Source organism: Mus musculus, chromosome X (assembly GCF_000001635.26).
Source record: "Mus musculus strain C57BL/6J chromosome X, GRCm38.p6 C57BL/6J".
Classification (NCBI taxonomy): domain Eukaryota; kingdom Metazoa; phylum Chordata; class Mammalia; order Rodentia; family Muridae; genus Mus; species Mus musculus.
In genome coordinates, this window is record NC_000086.7 from 84,022,745 (window position 1) to 84,036,665 (window position 13,921).

Genomic DNA, 13,921 nt, shown 5'->3' on the forward strand with positions numbered 1-13,921 from the left:
GTGTTTCCCTTATGTTGGAACCAGTCCAGAAGGAGAAGCTGTGGTATACTTAGTAGTAATGTAGTTCCTTCAAATATCCATCATGTTAAAATTACAAGTTTCTTTCTCTCAAGACAATTTGTGGTGATATAGTAATATTTCTGTACATCCTATTGACAAAATGCCTTCTGAGACAGACTAGAGGCCAAAACAATGTCGAGTTAATTGTTAGTACTTATTGACTTTTTCTGGTTTATGTTAATGGAAATGCAACATATGGATTATAACCAGGGAATCATTTAATTTCATCTTGTGTCTTTTAATGTGAAGATAAAAATAAATTGAATTGTGGAGTATATAATTCAGTTGATTTAATATATAGATCTGGTCTAAGATATATGGTTTATTATGTGAAGTCTTTAATATTTTCGTTGTTTTGTCTTCCATTATTCATGATGCTATTTTCATTCAAATGGGCTTGAAATGTGACCAACATTTAATAACCAAAAATAATAATTAAGATGAAAGAAAGCAAAGAAAATGGTAGATCATTTACAAATTTAAACATTGTAAATTTCTAGATTCAATATGATATTAGATTTACAATTCTTTGTTCTCAAGTGTTCACCTAGCAAAGTTATGTTCAGAAATTGAGCATTCAAGCACATATTAAATTACAGGCTACATAAAAGTATTTTAATAGTTTTCTTTAGTCTTCTTTTAGCAATAAAATTTGTATACACATCAATGTTAATATACATTAAAGAAAAGTCATTAATTTATGATCTTCTGTCTTATAGAAAATGCATTCTGAATAGCACCAAAGTGAATGTTCAATTAAAGAAGCATAATGTGATTTCTGCCTGAAATCCATATATATATAATACTGTCATATAAAATATTCTTGAAGAGATATCTAAATTTTGGTAATTTTCAAAGATATCTGAAAAAGCATTTATGGTTCATCTATTTACAATGTTAAAATAAATATAATTATTCATTTTAAAATCATTGTGAATTAATTATAATGAAAAACAAGCAATATAGAAGTAAAACTATAACTCCATTATAATTTCAATAGGTTGAGTAACTCTGGAATAAGGGCTTTGTTTATGTTATGTGTACTCCAATTGGTAGACTCTCTGTCCATAATATGGACTTGGCAGGGATAGGGATGGCAACACTTGGGGTGTAATTAAAATAATTAATTAATAAAAAGGAGTGACTTTTTGATCAAGCAATTAATATACATGCTGAGGATACTTCTCATCTGTATATTGATCATTGAATATCAATAGTATCATAATTTTCATCATTTTTAAAATGTTTCCGTTTTTATTTATTTTACTTAATCAATTTATGTCGCACTAACTGTCCCCTCCAGGTCATACCCTCCCACAATCCTTTCCCCATCCCCTACCTCTTCTCCTCTGAGTAGCTGGGCTCCCACTGGGTATTGACCCCTACTCACCCTGGCACTTGAAGTCTGTGAGGCTACACTGAGGCCAGAGAAGGCAGCCCAGCTAGAAGAACATATCCCATGACAGGCAACAGCTTTTGGGATAGCCCCTGTTCCAGTTGTTTGAGACCCACATGAAGACCAAGCTGCACATCTGCTACTTATGAGTGAAGAGTTCTAGGTCAAGCCTGTATATGTTCTATGGTTGGTAGTTCAGCAACTGAGAGCCCCAAGGGTTCAGATTATTTGACTCTGTTGGTCTTCCTGTGGACTTCCTATACCTTCCGGGGCTCATAAACCTTCCTCCTATTTTTCCAAAAGAGTCCCCAATCTCCATCCACTGTTTAGCTATGGGTGTCTGTATCTGTCCAGAGTCAGTCTTTATTTTTAAGTAAGAAACCAGCAAATGATTATATATTATCCCATTTAAGGTGGTAATATTAGTCATTACTATTCCACTACCCCCCCTTTTTGATGCTTACCCCAGCCATAATTTTATATAATTTTATTGTGTTTAATGACATTTTTAGTGTCTAATCTTTGATTAATCACTTTTGGTGTATATTATTAATGGCATATATTGCTACTGACATTTTTTAGATGTGAAATTTGGGTAGTTTTATACATACCAAAGATTTAATCAGTTTTTCCTCTCCTATCATAATGATGTAGAATATAGATATAGCAATACTTAGTTTCTGATATGAACTCAACAAACTGTGCATATTTTGGTTACATTTAGTTAATGTATTTTATTCTCAATATGAGCGCTATTTTAATGTGTCTTTAAATATCTTGTAATTTTAAAATTTTGTTAGGTGTTGCAAATTTTAATTGGTAAATGCTAAATAATTTCTCTTTGAAATAAACTTTCTTAAGCTATCTTCTGAGACCAAGATAACATAGTATGAAATAGCTTTATGTTTATAGATTTTCTTTTATACATAATTATTTGTTATTAGCCAGCTAATTTTGCCTTACTACTGAGGAAAAGTCTTTCTGTTTACTGTAATGCCTCTTAAAGGATGGTTTGTTGTTGCTGTCCTTGGTGGTGGTGGTGGTGGTGGTGGTGGTGGTGGTGGTGGTGTTTTTTTTTGTTTTGTTTTTTTGTTTTTGTTGTTTTGACTTGTTTTAAATCCATAGTGGCTTGCAATAAAAGCAAAATATCTGATCACAAATGTAGCTCCTTCTACTAGTCTTTCATAGTTTTCTCACATATACAAGCTGTTTAGGACCTACCTGAACATTGGAAAATAGTTTTCTTCAGATCTTCCTCAATGTCTTATTCTCTTTTCTACTAATCTGCCTTTTCTACTAATATCTAACTAACACCCCACTAACACCACCCCCTTAGACTTTGAGTCCCATCTTCTGAAATCAAATCACTTGGTGTTTTGAACATTTCCTTTTCTTTTCTTATAGTATAGAAATCTGCCAGATAGCAAGGTGGACAAATTTAGTATTCAGTTCTGTAATTGTTTCCATTAGCTCTGTAATCATAGTCCTTTGCCATGTGTTTAGTGACTTCAAAATCCTTTCATACACATTAGTTTTTTTATTTTATATTTGAATACAATGCTAAATTTTCTCCCTTTTATTACAAATTGCCAAATGATATAACTAAAAATTTTAAGATTTTCCATGATAATATTAGTAATGCAACCATGCAAGTCTCATGCAATGTTATATGCCTATAGAATATGGAAAACCGCGCTTCCTAACTGTGTAGTTTATTAATTGTAATTGGTGAATACTTAACACATTTGCTACTCAATTTGAGAAGCAATAAATATTTTAGTCTATTTCTTAACCTACAAATAAATGAGGAAGAGATTTATATATACCTAGGAAAGTGGTCTTCTAGATAATGAGATGTTAGTGATATCACAAACCCTATAAAAATTAAGCCTGTTTTCCTTTATTAAATATAAAATCTGGATTTATTATAAATCTCATTATGAATTTTTACTATTAATGAGTGATTAACTAACATTTATAAAATTAAAAAAATTACTAATTTATTCTTCTCAAACATTGAGAGCATAGGATAACTTACCGTTAAACATTATTATGCTATAGTACTTGGAGAAAGGGTTGAGGAAATTCCTATTCATACAGACATATTTGCCTGAAATAGCTGACACTTCTGTCTTTTCAGTTTTCTAAGTTACAAGAAGACACACTAGTGTGGGTCTTCAGAATAAAAGTTGAATACCGTGAAGTTATGGAAATAACTCACATGGTGGCAGTATGAATTAGTGTATTATCCATTACCTTGGTTAAAGTCCAGGATATGTAAACTAGAAAACCTCTAATGTTAAGGTCTAGGCTCTTTCGGCTAGACTGGAAAGAAATAACTTTTAAAATATAAGTTATTGAATGATGTTGAATTCTTACATTTGCCAGGAGGAAGAATAAAAATCACCATTAGGTTAAATATTTGCAAGTGCTGAATATTCTTCCTTTTAATGGAATAGCAACCTGTTTGATTTTATGGGATAATGCTTTTTAGTGAACCCTAATAAAATTAACAACACCTTCTAAAGAATATTACCATGGGTATGTGTGAGGCTTTGAGTTTTAAAAACTTCCATTTGAGTTCGCCATTAAGAATGAAAAAACAGCCGGGCGTGGTGGCGCACGCCTTTAATCCCAGCACTTGGGAGGCAGAGGCAGGCAGATTTCTGAGTTCGTGGCCAGCCTGGGCTACAAAGTGAGTTCCAGGACAGCCAGGGCTATACAGAGAAACCCTGTCTCGAAAAAAACCAACCAACCAACCAAACAAACAAACAAAAAAGAATGAAAAAACAATGGGATTGTTTATATAAAAGTTTAGAGTTTAAGTCATCCATTGTGAAATTAAGTCCACACAAAAAGTAAATTATCAATATGCTATATTCAAATAAGTTGATAACTCTTTTTAAAGGTAAAGTGTGATTTTCAGTGTTAACGAGTTTCCAGGTATATGCTGCAATGTGATTGTGTTTGCTGTTTGATAATTTCAATTACATTCACATGGAGTTTGTTTATGTATATTGGGGTAAAGAAATTGAATTACAAGTGTGTAGTTTGTTAAATAATAAATTTGAATCATTGTAATAGAAAAATGCTTATACTAAAATGTATTAAATGTAGCATATTTCAATACTTCTATCATCCTACCACTAACTACCCAAATAGATATAGAATAGGATTCTACTCTGTTTGATCTTGTGTCTTGGACTTGGAAAAGGCAGAGAGAAGCCTGAATCAGTGTTAAGGAACAGTTGAGCTGCTTTTCCTTTCACCCTACCTTGGCTATCTGTGTTTGAAGAAAGCATTTTGTAAGGGACCCAGTTTTGATGACTTCAGATTCAAAGGGCACAAAGGAATAGAAAGAACTCGCGCTTGAAAGTTTGAGACAATGCTTGTTCTTAATGGGGTGTCTTAAGAGTTTTCAGTCTTATTCTACTGTCCCCCCTTGCAGCTCATGAAGCTCTCTTATAGCAGAGGCTGCTGCTGAAAATCCATTGTCTTGTCCAGACCTGATGGCTGGTGATTGAGTTGCATAGGTCATTGACTGTTTTTGCTTCAGTGGATGTGATTTCTATCTAGAATGGGCTTTAATATTTAATTAGACATATGCTCTCTTAAAGCACTCTATATGAACTAACTGGTATTCTATTAGTACAGATTGATTGAAACACTCTTTTTTTAAGGCATATGGTGTAAAAGACTGAATTGGATACAAGAATGCTTTGTATATAGTCCGTTTTTACACTGCTGATTTTACCAGCTGGCTGGTGAGTTTGAAGCCTTCTTAACAGACTTGCTGCTGATAGAAACTTTGATGGAAAAATCACTTGAGTAAATATTTCTGCCATCTGTTGCCCTTTGTTGGGACCCTGGTGTTAAGAATAATTCATACATTGCTTGCCCTTTATTTTTCCCCAGCAGTAATAAAATTTCATATGATTTCATTTTGCGGTCACAAAACCTATCCTCTTTTCTGTAGCTAGAGGACATATACTAACACAAGGAAATTAGCAAGAAAATTCACTGCTGGGGTATTTGGTTTAGACACTTGTTCTAGGTTTACAGCCATGTATAATAAGATGGGGATACATTACAAAATGAGTGTTTCAGTATTATTACCTGGTAGTGGCATGGGAATTCAGTGGCTTAATATAGTTAAAAATTTAGGCACTTTCTTTTTTTTTTCTTCTCTCATACAATACATCCTGACTTCACAGTTTGCCCTCACTCCATTCCTCTCTGACACCCACCCCCACCCCCTCATACCTAGCCTGTCTCCTAGATCCACTCCTCCTCAATTTCCCTTTAGAAAGGAGCAGACCTCCCAGGGATATCAACCAAACATGGCATTACCAGTTACAATATAACTAGGCACAAGCCTTCATTCTTATGTAAATATCGTTAGGTTTATTGCTGCTTAGAAAGTCTACTACAGCTTCTTTGCTCTCATGCATCTTTTCAGAAGTTGTAAATAACAGATTTATTGGAAATTTGGCACAGTGCAGAAATTCAGAGATGGGCTTTAAATCATAGGCCTATCATAAATAAGTGTATTAAAATAATTGGATAATGTCAGTGGCTTGTTTTTAAAGTTATGTTGTCCAGCATGACATCTTTAAGATGACAAATTGTTATATATTATGATTATAAAGAACCAAGAACAACCATTGAAAGGAAACACGATAACCACAGTAGTAAGGAGCTACTTAAAATGCAGGAAAGCCCAGCTGTCCCTAAGGGATTCCCCTTCTCAGCTTATGAAAGTATCAAGAGTAAGAGAAAAATGTGAAGCATAGTAATTACATATCTCAAATTGATAAAAATGCAAACATTTCACATCAACATAGAAGTGTTGAGAAACAGAAATTGTATTTAATCATGTGCATAATTTTGCACATGTGTGTAAACAACAATGATTCACAAAGAACACATTCTAGGCATTTCTACATACACAGCTTGTGGTCCTTTTTTAATACTTTTTTCTGAATTTACTATTAATTTTCCTTTCTTTTGTGAATACTAACAAATATCAGCTTCCCAGTCTCCATGTCCCAAGATGACTTCTGTTTGCTTCTGTGCATTTCTTTCATGCATATTCCTACTATAATATAACTAATTAAATACACATTTTCTTAAAACTCTGAATTTTAAAGACAAAGCAGTCACCCCTGTGCACAGATATGAAGAAATATATGCACAAGATTGATTTCCTCTAAATTAGCCCCCTTTAAAACTTAATATTATTTTATAGTATTTGAGATATGTTTATATTCATGTTATGCATATTTTCACATTAGAATGGAAAACTTATTTTCTTCATCAACAATATGCATCAGTATATGAAACAACTTTTATAAGCCTTTAATTCCCAACATTTTTAGAATGCTCAAATGCATTAGAGAATTGTGTTTCATGACACTATATCATTTAGGCAAAGCATCCTCTTTTTTTTTTCCAGCTATAATACCTTTACTCCATATCCAAAATGCAAACATCTCATATTAAAGTATTCTAACTACATCCATGCCCATGACATTGTCATATAGTCTGGCAGTTTAACAATATAATGTCCCCATCGTCTAAACCATTGAACCATATTTTAGAATTTTTCTCCATTTACTTATTTGAGGATCCATGGGAAGTCTCATCCCACAGCATGCATGCGGAGTTCATAAGAGAACTTACAGGAAATGGTTCTCTCTTCTATCATCTGATCCTTGCAATCTAACTCAACTGTTGAGGCTTGCCGGTAAATTATTTTCACCACTGAGCCATGTTGTCAGCACTGAAAAAAACTGTGAATGTCCTAATTGAAGAGAAATATTAATTGAGTCTACTGTGGACAAAGCATACACTGATAGCTACCAGGAACACAGAGATTGATTAAGAAGCTGTTTTTCTTTAAAGAACTCACAGCTGCTGTATTTCAGTATATCAATGCTAAGTAAGGTTCAGTGCAGTGCAGGATGTAGACACTCTAAAAGAGTATTTGATCTTGTCAAAGAAAACGTGTTTGTTTCTTTGTTTCTTTGTTTTCCGACTAGTGATGTCTCATGGCTCTTAATCATTCCTAATATTTTTACATCACATATCTGAAATTTCCAGGCTCACTTCAGAACACAGTGCTTGGGGAAGTAGTATGACCAGTAATGTGAAAAACAGCTCAAGGAAAGTGTAGTTTGTGAGCAAAACACACAAAGAGAAAGAAAATGTTCTAATATAGATATAAATTTGGAAAATGGTAATATTGACAAATTATAGTAGAAGATGCTTATTCACAATTGAGTGTGTTCAGGGTAAGCTATTCATCAAGGTGAATAGCAAGTGTCTAGTTATAGTAATGGCAAGCCATCCTACTACATATCCGAATTCTTTGTAGTAGCCAGAAACATGAATTATTTGCAAACACCATAGTAAATAAAATGTAAAACCCTTGTTAATCATAAAAGGCTAATTGAGAGAATTGTATTGGCTGCTAACTCATATTAATGTTCCCTGATAAAATTAATAGAGGAAATATTCAAAGACATGAGTAATGAAAACTTACTGAGCATGTATATACACACACACACACACACATATATAATGCAAACATACTTCTAGGCAGTGTCATTTTTTCCATTTAGGTTTTGTGGTCCCATTATCAATGTCTATTTTTTAGTACATGATTTTATTTCATGAATTTGTAGCTCTTATTGTTTCAATTCTATCTCCTTAGTTTGGTGTTTCACTTTACTTAAACTAGTTTTAAGGAACATTTCAGAGAAGTTTAAATAACACATTTATATGCTGCCTGGGAATCCTGAATATCATCAAGAATACTGAGCTAGTTCATTTTATGAGTAAATATATCACCTGAGGCACCACTCAGATTACTTGCTATGAAATTAATTTTAAATACAGCATATACTTTCTTGGTGATATTATAAATTATCAACTTGATATTTTATATATAAATATGAGATTAATAAAAGGAGAAAGTTATGAAGCCAAATACCCCAAGCAACCTACGTTTTGTTAATAAAATTTTAATGGGATCTCACACTATTTGTTTATTGACATATGGTCTACTGCTACTTGGTGGGGACAAAGGAATGACTGAATCAGCAGTTACCCTCAAAGTCATGTGACTTTTATACCTCAAAACGTTAATGTGGAACTCTATAGGAATATAATGTTTGCTAACTCATACTTTAGAGGACAGAGTAATAAAATGTTAGGGTAAAAGACATCCCCCCTTTTCTCTAATTAAAATTTTTGTGTTGGCTATACAGTGGAATAGAATTGGTCTATGTTCATGAATCAAATTGAAATGCACACTAACAAAAACATAGGAAATAAAAGTTTTCTTATTTAACTCAAATTTGAATTTATAGTATCATTTGAAGTGGTTGATTTCTAAATTTTAATATTATTGGACCATAATTATTTCACTTTTTATGAGATAGCCATAGGTTTTGCCATATGTACAAATAAGATAATCACCATCATGGTTTTTAGAAAATCTATTTCCTTAAACATATATTTTTTTATGTCAGAAATTCCTGAATACTTTAAAGATTAAAATAAAGTCTTTTGAAATATATAATAAAGTTTTGTTTAGCAAAGGCTTGAAAATCATGTAAATAGAATGAAATGGGCTGAATACTTTTGAAGAACACACAGTTAAGTCTTCCCTTGACAATTCTTACTGAAAGTCTATCGGGTCCCTGAAAAGTCATAATGGGATGCTAAATCCAATGACAATGACAAAAGCTTGTTCCACTTGTTCTGTTTGAATCTTCTCTTATTATGTCAGTGGTGGTAAACACAAGTCTCACACTAAGCCAGTAGTATGTTATGAGGTTTTAAAACTCAAGGTGAATAGAAAAAATAGCCTTGTCTATTCTAATGGGGATTCCTGGTCAGTCAAGGTTTGCCTGCTGTGGTGATTTGCTAGCATCCTGCCTATTAGAAATCTTACTATTGCTTTTTTTCCAAACTCTTCTGGCGTAGGCAATTTCTCTTGCTTTTAAATTAAGAAGTCTAATAGGATATAAAAAGTCATCAGATAATCTCTTCTACCCTGGTTGCTTTCATAAAGAAGGTGAAGTTCCCCTTGGAGAGACTGCAGAACATTACCATTTGTATGCAATGAACAAGTTTCAAATACGTTAAGATTGATGTGCAATTTCTCTTTGACACAGGAGAAACAATTAGGATCCACTGCAGTCGTATATCCCAGAGTCCCAATATTGCTTTTACACTTTAAGTGTTGTTAGATCATTATGTGAGATTCATAATTTTGTCCTGTTGTAGCTGCTCCTGCATTACCATCTAGTCTTAATTTATTATACCCTATTAAAAGTTTTTAGGTAATTTGTTCTTATTGATACTCCGACATTAAAATGTCGGCAGGCTGTGAAAATGAATAAATTTAATGTGCCAGCATAATTCTGCAAATCTGGGCTTTACAACTAATCCTACAGACTTACATTGTATTATAAATCATTGTTAATGCAGATTTATTTGAAGATATCATTTTACTACTAAGTTTAAATAATACATTTTTATGAGATTTCTCCTCCAGATTTTTATTTTTTTTACACTATATGGTTGCTGTATATTTACAAATTGCATATATTTACTGGCTAGTAATGGATTGATGAAACATCTGTAACTTAAAAAAACACAGTTGCCAAATAAAATAAGCATTGCAACATGGAAGCTTATAGTCATTAATTAGCATGTTTTCTATGATGAAAAACAAAAAATACTCCATTGTATAAATGTACATATTTAAATTTATAACCAGGACTATCCCTACAGAAATGTTCAGGGCAATTCAATCAATACAATGACATATAATATAATTTCATTAAAAAAATAGAGATGTTGTACAGTAAACTCTTTTAAAGTCTTTTTGAAATTTCATTAAATGATATACTGTGTTAATCAGCCTTATCATGTTATGCAGAATATGCTGTTAATCAACGTTATCATGTTTTATAGAATATACTGTTAATAAATGTTATCATTTTATGCAGAAAAGAGAAATAAGCAACTATCCTAGGTTATTCTATGCTGCTATAACAGATAGCAGGTAATTTATAATGTCCAGAAATGTATTGGCTCACAGTTTGAGGCTGCAAAATCAAGGGTACTTGCAATGGAATGGTACTAGTCAAGAAAACTAGCATCTAAAAAAAAAAAAAAAAAGAAAAGAAAAAAAAGAAAAAAGAAAAAGAAAAAGAAAAAGGAAAAAAAAGAATTGGAAGAAGAAGAAAGAAAAAACTATCATCTTATCATGGACATTTTGTAGATCATCACATGGCAGATTTTCAGAAAATGGAGAGAAGAAATAAAACTTGCACTTTTATGATGTCCATATTCCTACCTCTAAGGTAGGGTCCTCACTGTCTCAAAGTTCCATAATTAATGATTTTATACTTATAAGTATGTTCTTTTTAAAAATCAATCATTCCTTTTACTGCCCCCTGTTGAGGGATGGGATCACCCATCCATTTCAAAGCTTTTAACCTAGAAGCCTGGATTGTTTGTTCCTTGATTGGTTGGTTTGTTTTTCTAGTAACTGACCTGCCTGGACTTGCCAGTTCTTGGAAATAGAGATGTAGTCCTATTCTTCTGAATTGCCAATTTGAAGCCTGTCATGGAGTCAGCCTGTCTCCGTATATGTAGCAGAGGATGGCCTTGTCTGGAATCAATGGAAGAAGAAGCCCTTGATCTCATGAAGGCTTAATGCCTCAGTGTAGGTGGAAGGTGGGGAAGCAGGAGTGCATAGGTGTATAGGGGCACACCCTCATAGAAGCAGAAAGAGGGGGCCTAGGAGTTTTCTGAGGGGAGGGGACTGGGAAAGGCGATAACATTTGAAATGTAAAGAAAGAACATATCCAATAAAAATAATAAAAAATTCAAACACCTAAGAGTTACTTTCAAAGAGGTAACCCACATATTACATTCTGGTTAAAGATTTTTATGATTTGGTTGGAAATCTTACCTCAATCTGTAAAGAATACAGCAGAAAATGGTCACAAAAATGCATCTGTACAATGTCAGAATGAAGGAATTTGAAGGATTTTGCCATGAGTGATGTGTCCACCTGAAAATATCCCCCATTTGCAAATATTAAACTTAATGTATGGTTCTGTTACCAATGTTAGTGATAGCCATTTTCCCGGCAACCCCAATAAGCATGGCTTGGACACCTCTCATCCATAAGTTAATCATTTGTGAAGCAAACAATAAAAATAAATAAATTTCATGTAGCCACATTAGTAAGGAAAATAAAAAGTAAAAACATCCAGAGTCTACCACTAGTTCATCTTGAGACCTAACAAGAATAAAAGGTTTCAATAGTGCTATTCACATCATAGCTAAACACTCTGGCCATCATTGTCTCCAGTCTCTCCAGGACGATGCTCTGACAAGTTGTAAATCTTTCTTTGAGAGACAAATTCATCCTCTGTCTTAAAATAACCCCTGTGATTGTTTCTAGGGTATCAGACTTTCCTTCTCCCACCATAAGATTCCTAGGGGGTGGAATTATAATTTCTTTGGGGTAATTGTTTCAATAGTTCTAATAGCTAGAAGGAGGGAGAATAAAAGTGTCTATAACAATATCCTTATTTTTGTTTCCCAGATAGATTTCAGTAGCATCACATCAGCACTAACCTATTAGACTTTTAAACGTGTTTATGTGGTGTGTCTATGTGTGGAATTGCGTACATATGTGTATGTCTGCTCAGAATCTAGTATACGGAGTTGAATTCCTTGTAGCTGGAATTGCAAGATTGTTTTTTTCTCTGAATGTCTTGATATGAAGTCTGGGAACCAAACTCTGAGAACTACTGGAAGAGCAGCAACTGATGGTAAGTTTTGAGCCATCTCGCTAGCTATAAACATAACACACAGACACAGAGACACACAAAGATACACACACACATACAAAGACACACGTACACAAAGACACACACACTAAAATTGAAAGACTTAAGTATTTTTGTTTATTGAGGTTAAATGGTGTTTTCTTATATTTGATCAAATAGAATATATCATTAAATGTAAATTGCCCTATATATTTTTTACCCAGTGTAATGATATTCAAGCAACTGTTTCTTGTTCAAAAATATTAGTTGAAAAACAACATTCCTTTTCTTACACTGATATTATGGAATTCCAATTTGCCTAGTTTAGAAATGAGAACATCAGACATTTAATAGATGTATTTTTTGTTTTGCTTCATTTTGGTTTTCTTTGGTAATCAGCAAACTTTGGACAATTTTGGAAAATAAAAAAGGAATGTTCATTATGTAGGAATAATAGGAAATATAATTGGAAAGTGTTGGAAATGAAAAGGATTAGGGTCTACTAACTCTCATTACTACCTCTTCCCTAGCCTTTCTTCTTCCTGTCTTCTTTCAAAATTTAATTTGTATGTTTTACCTGTATTTTTGATAATATAATTCAGGGACATCATTCTTACCTTACTTTTTCCTCCCTCCAAACTCTCCCATACACCATCTATGCTTTCTTTCAAATCATGTCCTAGGTTTTTATCCACTAATTGTTATTATATTCATATATCCATACATATATGTGCATATATTCCTCATTAAGTATATATAATGCTACTTGTAAGTCAAAAATGAAAAAAAAGAAAGTAGCAATTGGTGTTCTGGTTTAGAAATTAGAAGAGAAAACAACTTTACATCTGTTCTAAACTTTTTCATTTCCAAAAGGAGTTTATCATCCAGTTTAACAAGATAACTTGAGTGAGAGGTGCAGGAGAACACAACATAGGGCTACAATTTATAAGAACTGATGTTCTTCAACTGCTAGTACCCATCATCTTCCTCATTTTTTGTAGGAATAAAATGTGTGCAATCAGGATAATTTAGTAGTTTGCAATGATAAAATATTGCCCTACCCATCCTTACTTGTGACAGTGGCTCATCTTCCCCAGGGCTATAGTTTACTACACTTGAAATTTGTGCTTCAAACCCTAGCTAAACTACTAATTATTGGTATCTGTCTTGGTAAACCCTCAGGAGAAAGGTTCTCAAGTGAAATCAATGACCAAATTATTGTGTATGTCTTGGCTGTGGAAATTATTGAATTTTAGCCAATATTTTCCAGTCCTTCATTTATAATGTGAGAAAAGAACACAATGAACTTCAGCTTGACTGTCCTGACTTGCCTATCTTAGCACATTCATAAGTGTATGTCAATATACATACACATTTGCTTTCTTCAAACTTTATTTAGACTTTTTCATGTGACCATTTTACTACTTATAGAAAGGAATCAGAAAATGGTATTGATTATTTAACTTAGTTTCTCATGTACAATATTTATGATCATGAATGTAGAAAGCAACATGAAGCTAAAATCATATTTTCAAAGACTGCAAACTCAGCTAAATTTGTATTGTTCATATGACAAATGTATTAGAGACTCAATGAGGAAAAT

General features: G+C 32.9%; 1 protein-coding gene across 10 annotated transcripts in view; it reads left to right on the plus strand.

Annotated features, from left to right (window-relative positions):
• Dmd (dystrophin, muscular dystrophy) overlaps positions 1–13,921 on the plus strand; it is a 2,390,387-nt gene that overhangs the window by 1,208,081 nt on the left and 1,168,385 nt on the right. The gene's annotated exons all lie outside the window — the stretch shown is intronic.